The following is a 15,686-nucleotide window of genomic DNA, read 5'->3' on the forward strand; positions in this document are numbered from 1 at the left end:
GTTGTTTCCCAGTTTATGTTTCTTAACCCCTGTGTTTTGTTAATTGGTTTGCCCGGGGGAGGGGCCAAGGGGGTATTTAAAGAGAGCTCGGCTCACTTGAAGGAAGGATTCGGCTGAGTGGCATGTGGATGACAGTTGCTGCCTGTTCCTTGTAAATATTTTTTTTACTCTGTCATATTGTAAATATCCCTGCGTTTTTTTTGTTGCTTTGCCACCTGTGGGTATTTTTGTCTTTGGGTTTTTGGTGTAATAAAAAGAAAATCACCAAACTAAAGTTTGCCGACTGGGCCATCATCTTTCCAAACCAGCGTTTCAAAGTATCGAACCCCGACAATTTGGATCTTCTTCATGGCAAAGGAGTTTTTACCTGGAATTTAATTCATTAAGGGTGAAAAGTGGCTTATGTCAAAAATGAGCGTTTCAGAGCGAGAGGAGCCTGTTTTAGCACTGTACAGTCGCCTAAGCTGCATTTCACTGAAAAAAGGTCTTTCAAACAGGTTTTCTAGCCTGAACTGGTTGAATTTGGATCTTCTTCATGGCAAAGGAGTTTTTACCTGGAATTTCATTCATTAAGGGTGAAAAGTGGCTTATGTCAAAAATAAGCGTTTCAGAGCGATAGGAGGCTGTTTTAGCACTGTACAGTCGCCTAAGGCTGAAAAGTGGCTTATGTGAAAAATGAGCGTTTCAGAGCGAGAGCAGCCTGTTTTTGCACTAAGCTGCATTTCACTGAAAAAAGGTCTTTCAAACAGGTTTACTAGCCTGAACTGGTTGAATTTGGATCTTATTCATGGCAAAGGAGTTTTTACCTGGAATTTAATTCATTAAGGCTGAAAAGTGGGTTATGTCAAAAATGAGCGTTTCAGAGCAATAGGAGGCTGTTTTAGCACTGTACAGTCGCCTAAGCTGCATTTCACTGAAAAAAGGTCTTTCAAACAGGTTTACTAGCCTGAACTGGTTGAATTTGTATCTTCTTCATGGCAAAGGAGTTTTTACCTGGAATTTCATTCATTAAGGGTGAAAAGTGGCTTATGTGAAAAATGAGCGTTTCAGATCGATAGGAGGCTGTTTTAGCACTGTACAGTCGCCTAAGCTGCATTTCACTGAAAAAAGGTCTTTCAAACAGGTTTACTAGCCTGAACTGGTTGAATTTGTATCTTCTTCATGGCAAAGGAGTTTTTACCTGGAATTTCATTCATTAAGGGTGAAAAGTGGCTTATGTCAAAAATGAGCGTTTCAGAGCGAGAGCAGCCTGTTTTTGCACTAAGCTGCATTTCACTGAAAAAAGGTCTTTCAAACAGGCTTACTAGCCTGAACTGGTTGAATTTGGATCTTCTTCATGGCAAAGGAGTTTTTACCTGGAATTTCATTCATTAAGGGTGAAAAGTGGGTTATGTGAAAAATGAGCGTTTCAGAGCGAGAGCAGCCTGTTTTTGCACTGTACAGTCGCCTAAGGCTGAAAAGTGGCTTATGTGAAAAATGAGCGTTTCAGAGCGAGAGCAGCCTTTTTTTACACTAAGCTGTATTTCACTGAAAAAAGGTCTTTCAAACAGGTTTACTAGCCTGAACTGGTTGAATTTGGATCTTCTTCATGGCAAAGGAGTTTTTACCTGGAATTTAATTCATTAAGGCTGAAAAGTGGCTTATGTCAAAAATGAGCGTTTCAGAGCGATAGGAGGCTGTTTTAGCACTGTACAGTCGCCTAAGGCTGAAAAGTGGCTTATGTGAAAAATGAGCGTTTCAGAGCGAGAGCAGCCTGTTTTTGCACTAAGCTGCATTTCACTGAAAAAAGGTCTTTCAAACAGGCTTACTAGCCTGAACTGGTTGAATTTGGATCTTCTTCATGGCAAAGGAGTTTTTACCTGGAATTTCATTCATTAAGGGTGAAAAGTGGGTTATGTGAAAAATGAGCGTTTCAGAGCGAGAGCAGCCTGTTTTTGCACTGTACAGTCGCCTAAGGCTGAAAAGTGGCTTATGTGAAAAATGAGCGTTTCAGAGCGAGAGCAGCCTTTTTTTACACTAAGCTGTATTTCACTGAAAAAAGGTCTTTCAAACAGGTTTACTAGCCTGAACTGGTTGAATTTGGATCTTCTTCATGGCAAAGGAGTTTTTACCTGGAATTTAATTCATTAAGGCTGAAAAGTGGCTTATGTCAAAAATGAGCGTTTCAGAGCGATAGGAGGCTGTTTTAGCACTGTACAGTCGCCTAAGGCTGAAAAGTGGCTTATGTGAAAAATGAGCGTTTCAGAGCGAGAGCAGCCTGTTTTTGCACTAAGCTGCATTTCACTGAAAAAAGGTCTTTCAAACAGGTTTACTAGCCTGAACTGGTTGAATTTGGATCTTATTCATGGCAAAGGAGTTTTTACCTGGAATTTAATTCATTAAGGCTGAAAAGTGGGTTATGTCAAAAATGAGCGTATCAGAGCAATAGGAGGCTGTTTTAGCACTGTACAGTCGCCTAAGCTGCATTTCACTGAAAAAAGGTCTTTCAAACAGGTTTACTAGCCTGAACTGGTTGAATTTGGATCTTCTTCATGGCAAAGGAGTTTTTACCTGGAATTTCATTCATTAAGGGTGAAAAGTGGCTTATGTGAAAAATGAGCGTTTCAGATCGATAGGAGGCTGTTTTAGCACTGTACAGTCGCCTAAGCTGCATTTCACTGAAAAAAGGTCTTTCAAACAGGTTTACTAGCCTGAACTGGTTGAATTTGTATCTTCTTCATGGCAAAGGAGTTTTTACCTGGAATTTCATTCATTAAGGGTGAAAAGTGGCTTATGTCAAAAATGAGCGTTTCAGAGCGATAGGAGGCTGTTTTAGCCTAAGGCTGAAAAGTGGCTTATGTGAAAAATGAGCGTTTCAGAGCGAGAGCAGCCTGTTTTTGCACTAAGCTGCATTTCACTGAAAAAAGGTCTTTCAAACAGGCTTACTAGCCTGAACTGGTTGAATTTGGATCTTCTTCATGGCAAAGGAGTTTTTACCTGGAATTTCATTCATTAAGGGTGAAAAGTGGGTTATGTGAAAAATGAGCGTTTCAGAGCGAGAGCAGCCTGTTTTTGCACTGTACAGTCGCCTAAGGCTGAAAAGTGGCTTATGTGAAAAATGAGCGTTTCAGAGCGAGAGCAGCCTTTTTTTACACTAAGCTGTATTTCACTGAAAAAAGGTCTTTCAAACAGGTTTACTAGCCTGAACTGGTTGAATTTGGATCTTCTTCATGGCAAAGGAGTTTTTACCTGGAATTTAATTCATTAAGGCTGAAAAGTGGCTTATGTCAAAAATGAGCGTTTCAGAGCGATAGCAGACTGTTTTAGGACTGTACAGTCGCCTAAGCTGCATTTCACTGAAAAAAGGTCTTTCAAACAGGTTTACTAGCCTGAACTGGTTGAATTTGGATCTTCTTCATGGCAAAGGAGTTTTTACCTGGAATTTCATTCATTAAAGGTGAAAAGTGGCTTATGTGAAAAATGAGCGTTTCAGAGCGATTGGAGGCTGTTTTAGCGCTGAAAAGTGGCTTATGTGAAAAATGAGCGTTTCAGAGCGAGAGCAGCCTGTTTTTGCACTAAGCTGCATTTCACTGAAAAAAGGTCTTTCAAACAGGTTTACTAGCCTGAACTGGTTGAATTTGGATCTTCTTCATGGCAAATGAGTTTTTACCTGGAATTTAATTCATTAAGGCTGAAAAGTGGGTTATGTCAAAAATGAGCGTTTCACAGCGATAGGAGGCTGTTTTAGCACTGTACAGTCGCCTAAGGCTGAAAAGTGGCTTATGTGAAAAATGAGCGTTTCAGAGCGAGAGGAGGCTGTTTTTGCACTGTACAGTCGCCTATAAGGCTGAAAAGTGGCTTATGTGAAAAATGAGCGTTTCAGAGCGAGAGCAGCCTGTTTTTGCACTAAGCTGCATTTCACTGAAAAAAGGTCTTTCAAACAGGCTTACTAGCCTGAACTGGTTGAATTTGGATCTTCTTCATGGCAAAGGAGTTTTTACCTGGAATTTCATTCATTAAGGCTGAAAAGTGGCTTATGTCAAAAATGAGCGTTTCAGAGCGATAGGAGGCTGTTTTAGCACTGTACAGTCGCCTAAGGCTGAAAAGTGGCTTATGTGAAAAATGAGCGTTTCAGAGCGAGAGCAGCCTGTTTTTGCACTAAGCTGCATTTCACTGAAAAAAGGTCTTTCAAACAGGTTTACTAGCCTGAACTGGTTGAATTTGGATCTTCTTCATGGCAAATGAGTTTTTACCTGGAATTTAATTCATTAAGGCTGAAAAGTGGCTTATGTCAAAAATGAGCGTTTCAGAGCGATAGCAGACTGTTTTAGCACTGTACAGTCGCCTAAGCTGCATTTCACTGAAAAAAGGTCTTTCAAACAGGTTTACTAGCCTGAACTGGTTGAATTTGGATCTTCTTCATGGCAAATGAGTTTTTACCTGGAATTTCATTCATTAAGGCTGAAAAGTGGCTTATGTCAAAAATGAGCGTTTCAGAGCGATAGGAGGCTGTTTTAGCACTGTACAGTCGCCTAAGGCTGAAAAGTGGCTTATGTGAAAAATGAGCGTTTCAGAGCGAGAGCAGCCTGTTTTTGCACTAAGCTGCATTTCACTGAAAAAAGGTCTTTCAAACAGGTTTACTAGCCTGAACTGGTTGAATTTGGATCTTCTTCATGGCAAAGGAGTTTTTACCTGGAATTTCATTCATTAAAGGTGAAAAGTGGCTTATGTCAAAAATGAGCGTTTCAGAGCGATTGGAGGCTGTTTTAGCGCTGAAAAGTGGCTTATGTGAAAAATGAGCGTTTCAGAGCGAGAGCAGCCTGTTTTTGCACTAAGCTGCATTTCACTGAAAAAAGGTCTTTCAAACAGGTTTACTAGCCTGAACTGGTTGAATTTGGATCTTCTTCATGGCAAAGGAGTTTTTACCTGGAATTTCATTCATTAAGGCTGAAAAGTGGCTTATGTCAAAAATGAGCGTTTCAGAGCGATAGGAGGCTGTTTTAGCACTGTACAGTCGCCTAAGGCTGAAAAGTGGCTTATGTGAAAAATGAGCGTTTCAGAGCGAGAGCAGCCTGTTTTTGCACTAAGCTGCATTTCACTGAAAAAAGGTCTTTCAAACAGGTTTACTAGCCTGAACTGGTTGAATTTGGATCTTCTTCATGGCAAAGGAGTTTTTACCTGGAATTTCATTCATTAAGACTGAAAAGTGGCTTATGTCAAAAATGAGCGTTTCAGAGCGATAGCAGACTGTTTTAGCACTGTACAGTCGCCTAAGCTGCATTTCACTGAAAAAAGGTCTTTCAAACAGGTTTACTAGCCTGAACTGGTTGAATTTGGATCTTCTTCATGGCAAATGAGTTTTTACCTGGAATTTCATTCATTAAGGCTGAAAAGTGGCTTATGTCAAAAATGAGCGTTTCAGAGCGATAGGAGGCTGTTTTAGCACTGTACAGTCGCCTAAGGCTGAAAAGTGGCTTATGTGAAAAATGAGCGTTTCAGAGCGAGAGCAGCCTGTTTTTGCACTAAGCTGCATTTCACTGAAAAAAGGTCTTTCAAACAGGTTTACTAGCCTGAACTGGTTGAATTTGGATCTTCTTCATGGCAAAGGAGTTTTTACCTGGAATTTAATTCATTAAGGCTGAAAAGTGGGTTATGTGAAAAATGAGCGTTTCAGAGCGATAGGAGGCTGTTTTAGCACTGTACAGTCGCCTAAGGCTGAAAAGTGGCTTATGTGAAAAATGAGCGTTTCAGAGCGAGAGCAGCCTGTTTTTGCACTAAGCTGCATTTCACTGAAAAAAGGTCTTTCAAACAGGTTTACTAGCCTGAACTGGTTGAATTTGGATCTTCTTCATGGCAAAGGAGTTTTTACCTGGAATTTCATTCATTAAAGGTGAAAAGTGGCTTATGTCAAAAATGAGCGTTTCAGAGCGATTGGAGGCTGTTTTAGCGCTGAAAAGTGGCTTATGTGAAAAATGAGCGTTTCAGAGCGAGAGCAGCCTGTTTTTGCACTGTACAGTCGCCTAAGGCTGAAAAGTGGCTTATGTGAAAAATGAGCGTTTCAGAGCGAGAGCAGCCTGTTTTTGCACTAAGCTGCATTTCACTGAAAAAAGGTCTTTCAAACAGGTTTACTAGCCTGAACTGGTTGAATTTGGATCTTCTTCATGGCAAAGGAGTTTTTACCTGGAATTTCATTCATTAAAGGTGAAAAGTGGCTTATGTGAAAAATGAGCGTTTCAGAGCGATTGGAGGCTGTTTTAGCGCTGAAAAGTGGCTTATGTGAAAAATGAGCGTTTCAGAGCGAGAGCAGCCTGTTTTTGCACTAAGCTGCATTTCACTGAAAAAAGGTCTTTCAAACAGGTTTACTAGCCTGAACTGGTTGAATTTGGATCTTCTTCATGGCAAAGGAGTTTTTACTTGGAATTTAATTCATTAAGGCTGAAAAGTGGGTTATGTCAAAAATGAGCGTTTCAGAGCGATAGGAGGCTGTTTTAGCACTGTACAGTCGCCTAAGGCTGAAAAGTGGCTTATGTGAAAAATGAGCGTTTCAGAGCGAGAGGAGGCTGTTTTTGCACTGTGCAGTCGCCTATAAGGCTGAAAAGTGGCTTATGTGAAAAATGAGCGTTTCAGAGCGAGAGCAGCCTGTTTTTGCACTAAGCTGCATTTCACTGAAAAAAGGTCTTTCAAACAGGTTTACTAGCCTGAACTGGTTGAATTTGGATCTTCTTCATGGCAAAGGAGTTTTTACCTGGAATTTCATTCATTAAAGGTGAAAAGTGGCTTATGTCAAAAATGAGCGTTTCAGAGCGATTGGAGGCTGTTTTAGCGCTGAAAAGTGGCTTATGTGAAAAATGAGCGTTTCAGAGCGAGAGCAGCCTGTTTTTGCACTAAGCTGCATTTCACTGAAAAAAGGTCTTTCAAACAGGTTTACTAGCCTGAACTGGTTGAATTTGGATCTTCTTCATGGCAAAGGAGTTTTTACCTGGAATTTCATTCATTAAAGGTGAAAAGTGGCTTATGTGAAAAATGAGCGTTTCAGAGCGAGAGCAGCCTTTTTTTGCACTGTACAGTCGCCTAAGGCTGAAAAGTGGCTTATGTGAAAAATGAGCGTTTCAGAGCGAGAGCAGCCTGTTTTTGCACTAAGCTGCATTTCACTGAAAAAAGGTCTTTCAAACAGGTTTACTAGCCTGAACTGGTTGAATTTGGATCTTCTTCATGGCAAAGGAGTTTTTACCTGGAATTTCATTCATTAAAGGTGAAAAGTGGCTTATGTCAAAAATGAGCGTTTCAGAGCGATAGGAGGCTGTTTTAGCACTGTACAGTCGCCTAAGGCTGAAAAGTGGCTTATGTGAAAAATGAGCGTTTCAGAGCGAGAGGAGGCTGTTTTTGCACTGTACAGTCGCCTATAAGGCTGAAAAGTGGCTCATGTGAAAAATGAGCGTTTCAGAGCGAGAGCAGCCTGTTTTTGCACTAAGCTGCATTTCACTGAAAAAAGGTCTTTCAAACAGGTTTACTAGCCTGAACTGGTTGAATTTGTATCTTCTTCATGGCAAAGGAGTTTTTACCTGGAATTTCATTCATTAAGGGTGAAAAGTGGCTTATGTCAAAAATGAGCGTTTCAGAGCGATAGGAGGCTGTTTTAGCCTAAGGCTGAAAAGTGGCTTATGTGAAAAATGAGCGTTTCAGAGCGAGAGCAGCCTGTTTTTGCACTAAGCTGCATTTCACTGAAAAAAGGTCTTTCAAACAGGCTTACTAGCCTGAACTGGTTGAATTTGGATCTTCTTCATGGCAAAGGAGTTTTTACCTGGAATTTCATTCATTAAGGGTGAAAAGTGGGTTATGTGAAAAATGAGCGTTTCAGAGCGAGAGCAGCCTGTTTTTGCACTGTACAGTCGCCTAAGGCTGAAAAGTGGCTTATGTGAAAAATGAGCGTTTCAGAGCGAGAGCAGCCTTTTTTTACACTAAGCTGTATTTCACTGAAAAAAGGTCTTTCAAACAGGTTTACTAGCCTGAACTGGTTGAATTTGGATCTTCTTCATGGCAAAGGAGTTTTTACCTGGAATTTAATTCATTAAGGCTGAAAAGTGGCTTATGTCAAAAATGAGCGTTTCAGAGCGATAGGAGGCTGTTTTAGCACTGTACAGTCGCCTAAGGCTGAAAAGTGGCTTATGTGAAAAATGAGCGTTTCAGAGCGAGAGCAGCCTGTTTTTGCACTAAGCTGCATTTCACTGAAAAAAGGTCTTTCAAACAGGTTTACTAGCCTGAACTGGTTGAATTTGGATCTTCTTCATGGCAAAGGAGTTTTTACCTGGAATTTCATTCATTAAAGGTGAAAAGTGGCTTATGTGAAAAATGAGCGTTTCAGAGCGATTGGAGGCTGTTTTAGCGCTGAAAAGTGGCTTATGTGAAAAATGAGCGTTTCAGAGCGAGAGCAGCCTGTTTTTGCACTAAGCTGCATTTCACTGAAAAAAGGTCTTTCAAACAGGTTTACTAGCCTGAACTGGTTGAATTTGGATCTTCTTCATGGCAAAGGAGTTTTTACTTGGAATTTAATTCATTAAGGCTGAAAAGTGGGTTATGTCAAAAATGAGCGTTTCAGAGCGATAGGAGGCTGTTTTAGCACTGTACAGTCGCCTAAGGCTGAAAAGTGGCTTATGTGAAAAATGAGCGTTTCAGAGCGAGAGGAGGCTGTTTTTGCACTGTGCAGTCGCCTATAAGGCTGAAAAGTGGCTTATGTGAAAAATGAGCGTTTCAGAGCGAGAGCAGCCTGTTTTTGCACTAAGCTGCATTTCACTGAAAAAAGGTCTTTCAAACAGGTTTACTAGCCTGAACTGGTTGAATTTGGATCTTCTTCATGGCAAAGGAGTTTTTACCTGGAATTTCATTCATTAAAGGTGAAAAGTGGCTTATGTCAAAAATGAGCGTTTCAGAGCGATTGGAGGCTGTTTTAGCGCTGAAAAGTGGCTTATGTGAAAAATGAGCGTTTCAGAGCGAGAGCAGCCTGTTTTTGCACTAAGCTGCATTTCACTGAAAAAAGGTCTTTCAAACAGGTTTACTAGCCTGAACTGGTTGAATTTGGATCTTCTTCATGGCAAAGGAGTTTTTACCTGGAATTTCATTCATTAAAGGTGAAAAGTGGCTTATGTGAAAAATGAGCGTTTCAGAGCGATTGGAGGCTGTTTTAGCGCTGAAAAGTGGCTTATGTGAAAAATGAGCGTTTCAGAGCGAGAGCAGCCTGTTTTTGCACTGTACAGTCGCCTAAGGCTGAAAAGTGGCTTATGTGAAAAATGAGCGTTTCAGAGCGAGAGCAGCCTGTTTTTGCACTAAGCTGCATTTCACTGAAAAAAGGTCTTTCAAACAGGTTTACTAGCCTGAACTGGTTGAATTTGGATCTTCTTCATGGCAAAGGAGTTTTTACCTGGAATTTCATTCATTAAAGGTGAAAAGTGGCTTATGTGAAAAATGAGCGTTTCAGAGCGATTGGAGGCTGTTTTAGCGCTGAAAAGTGGCTTATGTGAAAAATGAGCGTTTCAGAGCGAGAGCAGCCTGTTTTTGCACTAAGCTGCATTTCACTGAAAAAAGGTCTTTCAAACAGGTTTACTAGCCTGAACTGGTTGAATGTGGATCTTCTTCATGGCAAAGGAGTTTTTACTTGGAATTTAATTCATTAAGGCTGAAAAGTGGGTTATGTCAAAAATGAGCGTTTCAGAGCGATAGGAGGCTGTTTTAGCACTGTACAGTCGCCTAAGGCTGAAAAGTGGCTTATGTGAAAAATGAGCGTTTCAGAGCGAGAGGAGGCTGTTTTTGCACTGTGCAGTCGCCTATAAGGCTGAAAAGTGGCTTATGTGAAAAATGAGCGTTTCAGAGCGAGAGCAGCCTGTTTTTGCACTAAGCTGCATTTCACTGAAAAAAGGTCTTTCAAACAGGTTTACTAGCCTGAACTGGTTGAATTTGGATCTTCTTCATGGCAAAGGAGTTTTTACCTGGAATTTCATTCATTAAAGGTGAAAAGTGGCTTATGTCAAAAATGAGCGTTTCAGAGCGATTGGAGGCTGTTTTAGCGCTGAAAAGTGGCTTATGTGAAAAATGAGCGTTTCAGAGCGAGAGCAGCCTGTTTTTGCACTAAGCTGCATTTCACTGAAAAAAGGTCTTTCAAACAGGTTTACTAGCCTGAACTGGTTGAATTTGGATCTTCTTCATGGCAAAGGAGTTTTTACCTGGAATTTCATTCATTAAAGGTGAAAAGTGGCTTATGTGAAAAATGAGCGTTTCAGAGCGAGAGCAGCCTTTTTTTGCACTGTACAGTCGCCTAAGGCTGAAAAGTGGCTTATGTGAAAAATGAGCGTTTCAGAGCGAGAGCAGCCTGTTTTTGCACTAAGCTGCATTTCACTGAAAAAAGGTCTTTCAAACAGGTTTACTAGCCTGAACTGGTTGAATTTGGATCTTCTTCATGGCAAAGGAGTTTTTACCTGGAATTTCATTCATTAAAGGTGAAAAGTGGCTTATGTCAAAAATGAGCGTTTCAGAGCGATAGGAGGCTGTTTTAGCACTGTACAGTCGCCTAAGGCTGAAAAGTGGCTTATGTGAAAAATGAGCGTTTCAGAGCGAGAGGAGGCTGTTTTTGCACTGTACAGTCGCCTATAAGGCTGAAAAGTGGCTCATGTGAAAAATGAGCGTTTCAGAGCGAGAGCAGCCTGTTTTTGCACTAAGCTGCATTTCACTGAAAAAAGGTCTTTCAAACAGGTTTACTAGCCTGAACTGGTTGAATTTGTATCTTCTTCATGGCAAAGGAGTTTTTACCTGGAATTTCATTCATTAAGGGTGAAAAGTGGCTTATGTCAAAAATGAGCGTTTCAGAGCGATAGGAGGCTGTTTTAGCCTAAGGCTGAAAAGTGGCTTATGTGAAAAATGAGCGTTTCAGAGCGAGAGCAGCCTGTTTTTGCACTAAGCTGCATTTCACTGAAAAAAGGTCTTTCAAACAGGCTTACTAGCCTGAACTGGCTGAATTTGGATCTTCTTCATGGCAAAGGAGTTTTTACCTGGAATTTCATTCATTAAGGGTGAAAAGTGGGTTATGTGAAAAATGAGCGTTTCAGAGCGAGAGCAGCCTGTTTTTGCACTGTACAGTCGCCTAAGGCTGAAAAGTGGCTTATGTGAAAAATGAGCGTTTCAGAGCGAGAGCAGCCTTTTTTTACACTAAGCTGTATTTCACTGAAAAAAGGTCTTTCAAACAGGTTTACTAGCCTGAACTGGTTGAATTTGGATCTTCTTCATGGCAAAGGAGTTTTTACCTGGAATTTAATTCATTAAGGCTGAAAAGTGGCTTATGTCAAAAATGAGCGTTTCAGAGCGATAGGAGGCTGTTTTAGCACTGTACAGTCGCCTAAGGCTGAAAAGTGGCTTATGTGAAAAATGAGCGTTTCAGAGCGAGAGCAGCCTGTTTTTGCACTAAGCTGCATTTCACTGAAAAAAGGTCTTTCAAACAGGTTTACTAGCCTGAACTGGTTGAATTTGGATCTTCTTCATGGCAAAGGAGTTTTTACCTGGAATTTCATTCATTAAAGGTGAAAAGTGGCTTATGTGAAAAATGAGCGTTTCAGAGCGATTGGAGGCTGTTTTAGCGCTGAAAAGTGGCTTATGTGAAAAATGAGCGTTTCAGAGCGAGAGCAGCCTGTTTTTGCACTAAGCTGCATTTCACTGAAAAAAGGTCTTTCAAACAGGTTTACTAGCCTGAACTGGTTGAATTTGGATCTTCTTCATGGCAAATGAGTTTTTACCTGGAATTTAATTCATTAAGGCTGAAAAGTGGGTTATGTCAAAAATGAGCGTTTCACAGCGATAGGAGGCTGTTTTAGCACTGTACAGTCGCCTAAGGCTGAAAAGTGGCTTATGTGAAAAATGAGCGTTTCAGAGCGAGAGGAGGCTGTTTTTGCACTGTACAGTCGCCTATAAGGCTGAAAAGTGGCTTATGTGAAAAATGAGCGTTTCAGAGCGAGAGCAGCCTGTTTTTGCACTAAGCTGCATTTCACTGAAAAAAGGTCTTTCAAACAGGTTTACTAGCCTGAACTGGTTGAATTTGGATCTTCTTCATGGCAAAGGAGTTTTTACCTGCAATTTCATTCATTAAAGGTGAAAAGTGGCTTATGTCAAAAATGAGCGTTTCAGAGCGATTGGAGGCTGTTTTAGCGCTGAAAAGTGGCTTATGTGAAAAATGAGCGTTTCAGAGCGAGAGCAGCCTGTTTTTGCACTGTACAGTCGCCTAAGGCTGAAAAGTGGCTTATGTGAAAAATGAGCGTTTCAGAGCGAGAGCAGCCTGTTTTTGCACTAAGCTGCATTTCACTGAAAAAAGGTCTTTCAAACAGGTTTACTAGCCTGAACTGGTTGAATTTGGATCTTCTTCATGGCAAAGGAGTTTTTACCTGGAATTTCATTCATTAAAGGTGAAAAGTGGCTTATGTCAAAAATGAGCGTTTCAGAGCGATAGGAGGCTGTTTTAGCCTGAGGCTGAAAAGTGGCTTATGTGAAAAATGAGCGTTTCAGAGCGAGAGCAGCCTGTTTTTGCACTAAGCTGCATTTCACTGAAAAAAGGTCTTTCAAACAGGCTTACTAGCCTGAACTGGTTGAATTTGGATCTTCTTCATGGCAAAGGAGTTTTTACCTGGAATTTCATTCATTAAGGGTGAAAAGTGGGTTATGTGAAAAATGAGCGTTTCAGAGCGAGAGCAGCCTGTTTTTGCACTGTACAGTCGCCTAAGGCTGAAAAGTGGCTTATGTGAAAAATGAGCGTTTCAGAGCGAGAGCAGCCTTTTTTTACACTAAGCTGTATTTCACTGAAAAAAGGTCTTTCAAACAGGTTTACTAGCCTGAACTGGTTGAATTTGGATCTTCTTCATGGCAAAGGAGTTTTTACCTGGAATTTAATTCATTAAGGCTGAAAAGTGGCTTATGTCAAAAATGAGCGTTTCAGAGCGATAGGAGGCTGTTTTAGCACTGTACAGTCGCCTAAGGCTGAAAAGTGGCTTATGTGAAAAATGAGCGTTTCAGAGCGAGAGCAGCCTGTTTTTGCACTAAGCTGCATTTCACTGAAAAAAGGTCTTTCAAACAGGTTTACTAGCCTGAACTGGTTGAATTTGGATCTTCTTCATGGCAAAGGAGTTTTTACCTGGAATTTCATTCATTAAGGGTGAAAAGTGGCTTATGTGAAAAATGAGCGTTTCAGATCGATAGGAGGCTGTTTTAGCACTGTACAGTCGCCTAAGCTGCATTTCACTGAAAAAAGGTCTTTCAAACAGGTTTACTAGCCTGAACTGGTTGAATTTGTATCTTCTTCATGGCAAAGGAGTTTTTACCTGGAATTTCATTCATTAAGGGTGAAAAGTGGCTTATGTCAAAAATGAGCGTTTCAGAGCGATAGGAGGCTGTTTTAGCCTAAGGCTGAAAAGTGGCTTATGTGAAAAATGAGCGTTTCAGAGCGAGAGCAGCCTGTTTTTACACTAAGCTGTATTTCACTGAAAAAAGGTCTTTCAAACAGGTTTACTAGCCTGAACTGGTTGAATTTGGATCTTCTTCATGGCAAAGGAGTTTTTACCTCGAATTTAATTCATTAAGGCTGAAAAGTGGCTTATGTCAAAAATGAGCGTTTCAGAGCGATAGCAGACTGTTTTAGGACTGTACAGTCGCCTAAGCTGCATTTCACTGAAAAAAGGTCTTTCAAACAGGTTTACTAGCCTGAACTGGTTGAATTTGGATCTTCTTCATGGCAAAGGAGTTTTTACCTGGAATTTCATTCATTAAAGGTGAAAAGTGGCTTATGTGAAAAATGAGCGTTTCAGAGCGATTGGAGGCTGTTTTAGCGCTGAAAAGTGGCTTATGTGAAAAATGAGCGTTTCAGAGCGAGAGCAGCCTGTTTTTGCACTAAGCTGCATTTCACTGAAAAAAGGTCTTTCAAACAGGTTTACTAGCCTGAACTGGTTGAATTTGGATCTTCTTCATGGCAAATGAGTTTTTACCTGGAATTTAATTCATTAAGGCTGAAAAGTGGGTTATGTCAAAAATGAGCGTTTCACAGCGATAGGAGGCTGTTTTAGCACTGTACAGTCGCCTAAGGCTGAAAAGTGGCTTATGTGAAAAATGAGCGTTTCAGAGCGAGAGGAGGCTGTTTTTGCACTGTACAGTCGCCTATAAGGCTGAAAAGTGGCTTATGTGAAAAATGAGCGTTTCAGAGCGAGAGCAGCCTGTTTTTGCACTAAGCTGCATTTCACTGAAAAAAGGTCTTTCAAACAGGCTTACTAGCCTGAACTGGTTGAATTTGGATCTTCTTCATGGCAAAGGAGTTTTTACCTGGAATTTCATTCATTAAGGCTGAAAAGTGGCTTATGTCAAAAATGAGCGTTTCAGAGCGATAGGAGGCTGTTTTAGCACTGTACAGTCGCCTAAGGCTGAAAAGTGGCTTATGTGAAAAATGAGCGTTTCAGAGCGAGAGCAGCCTGTTTTTGCACTAAGCTGCATTTCACTGAAAAAAGGTCTTTCAAACAGGTTTACTAGCCTGAACTGGTTGAATTTGGATCTTCTTCATGGCAAAGGAGTTTTTACCTGGAATTTAATTCATTAAGGCTGAAAAGTGGCTTATGTCAAAAATGAGCGTTTCAGAGCGATAGCAGACTGTTTTAGCACTGTACAGTCGCCTAAGCTGCATTTCACTGAAAAAAGGTCTTTCAAACAGGTTTACTAGCCTGAACTGGTTGAATTTGGATCTTCTTCATGGCAAATGAGTTTTTACCTGGAATTTCATTCATTAAGGCTGAAAAGTGGCTTATGTGAAAAATGAGCGTTTCAGAGCGATAGGAGGCTGTTTTAGCACTGTACAGTCGCCTAAGGCTGAAAAGTGGCTTATGTGAAAAATGAGCGTTTCAGAGCGAGAGCAGCCTGTTTTTGCACTAAGCTGCATTTCACTGAAAAAAGGTCTTTCAAACAGGTTTACTAGCCTGAACTGGTTGAATTTGGATCTTCTTCATGGCAAAGGAGTTTTTACCTGGAATTTCATTCATTAAAGGTGAAAAGTGGCTTATGTCAAAAATGAGCGTTTCAGAGCGATTGGAGGCTGTTTTAGCGCTGAAAAGTGGCTTATGTGAAAAATGAGCGTTTCAGAGCGAGAGCAGCCTGTTTTTGCACTAAGCTGCATTTCACTGAAAAAAGGTCTTTCAAACAGGTTTACTAGCCTGAACTGGTTGAATTTGGATCTTCTTCATGGCAAAGGAGTTTTTACCTGGAATTTAATTCATTAAGGCTGAAAAGTGGCTTATGTCAAAAATGAGCGTTTCAGAGCGATAGCAGACTGTTTTAGCACTGTACAGTCGCCTAAGCTGCATTTCACTGAAAAAAGGTCTTTCAAACAGGTTTACTAGCCTGAACTGGTTGAATTTGGATCTTCTTCATGGCAAATGAGTTTTTACCTGGAATTTCATTCATTAAGGCTGAAAAGTGGCTTATGTCAAAAATGAGCGTTTCAGAGCGATAGGAGGCTGTTTTAGCACTGTACAGTCGCCTAAGGCTGAAAAGTGGCTTATGTGAAAAATGAGCGTTTCAGAGCGAGAGCAGCCTGTTTTTGCACTAAGCTGCATTTCACTGAAAAAAGGTCTTTCAAACAGGTTTACTAGCCTGAACTGGTTGAATTTGGATCTTCTTCATGGCAAAGGAGTTTTTACCTGGAA

The sequence above is a fragment of the Pagrus pagrus genome (assembly GCF_965226575.1).
Source record: "Pagrus pagrus genome assembly, contig: HAP1_SCAFFOLD_44, whole genome shotgun sequence".
Taxonomy (NCBI): Eukaryota; Metazoa; Chordata; class Actinopteri; order Spariformes; family Sparidae; genus Pagrus; species Pagrus pagrus.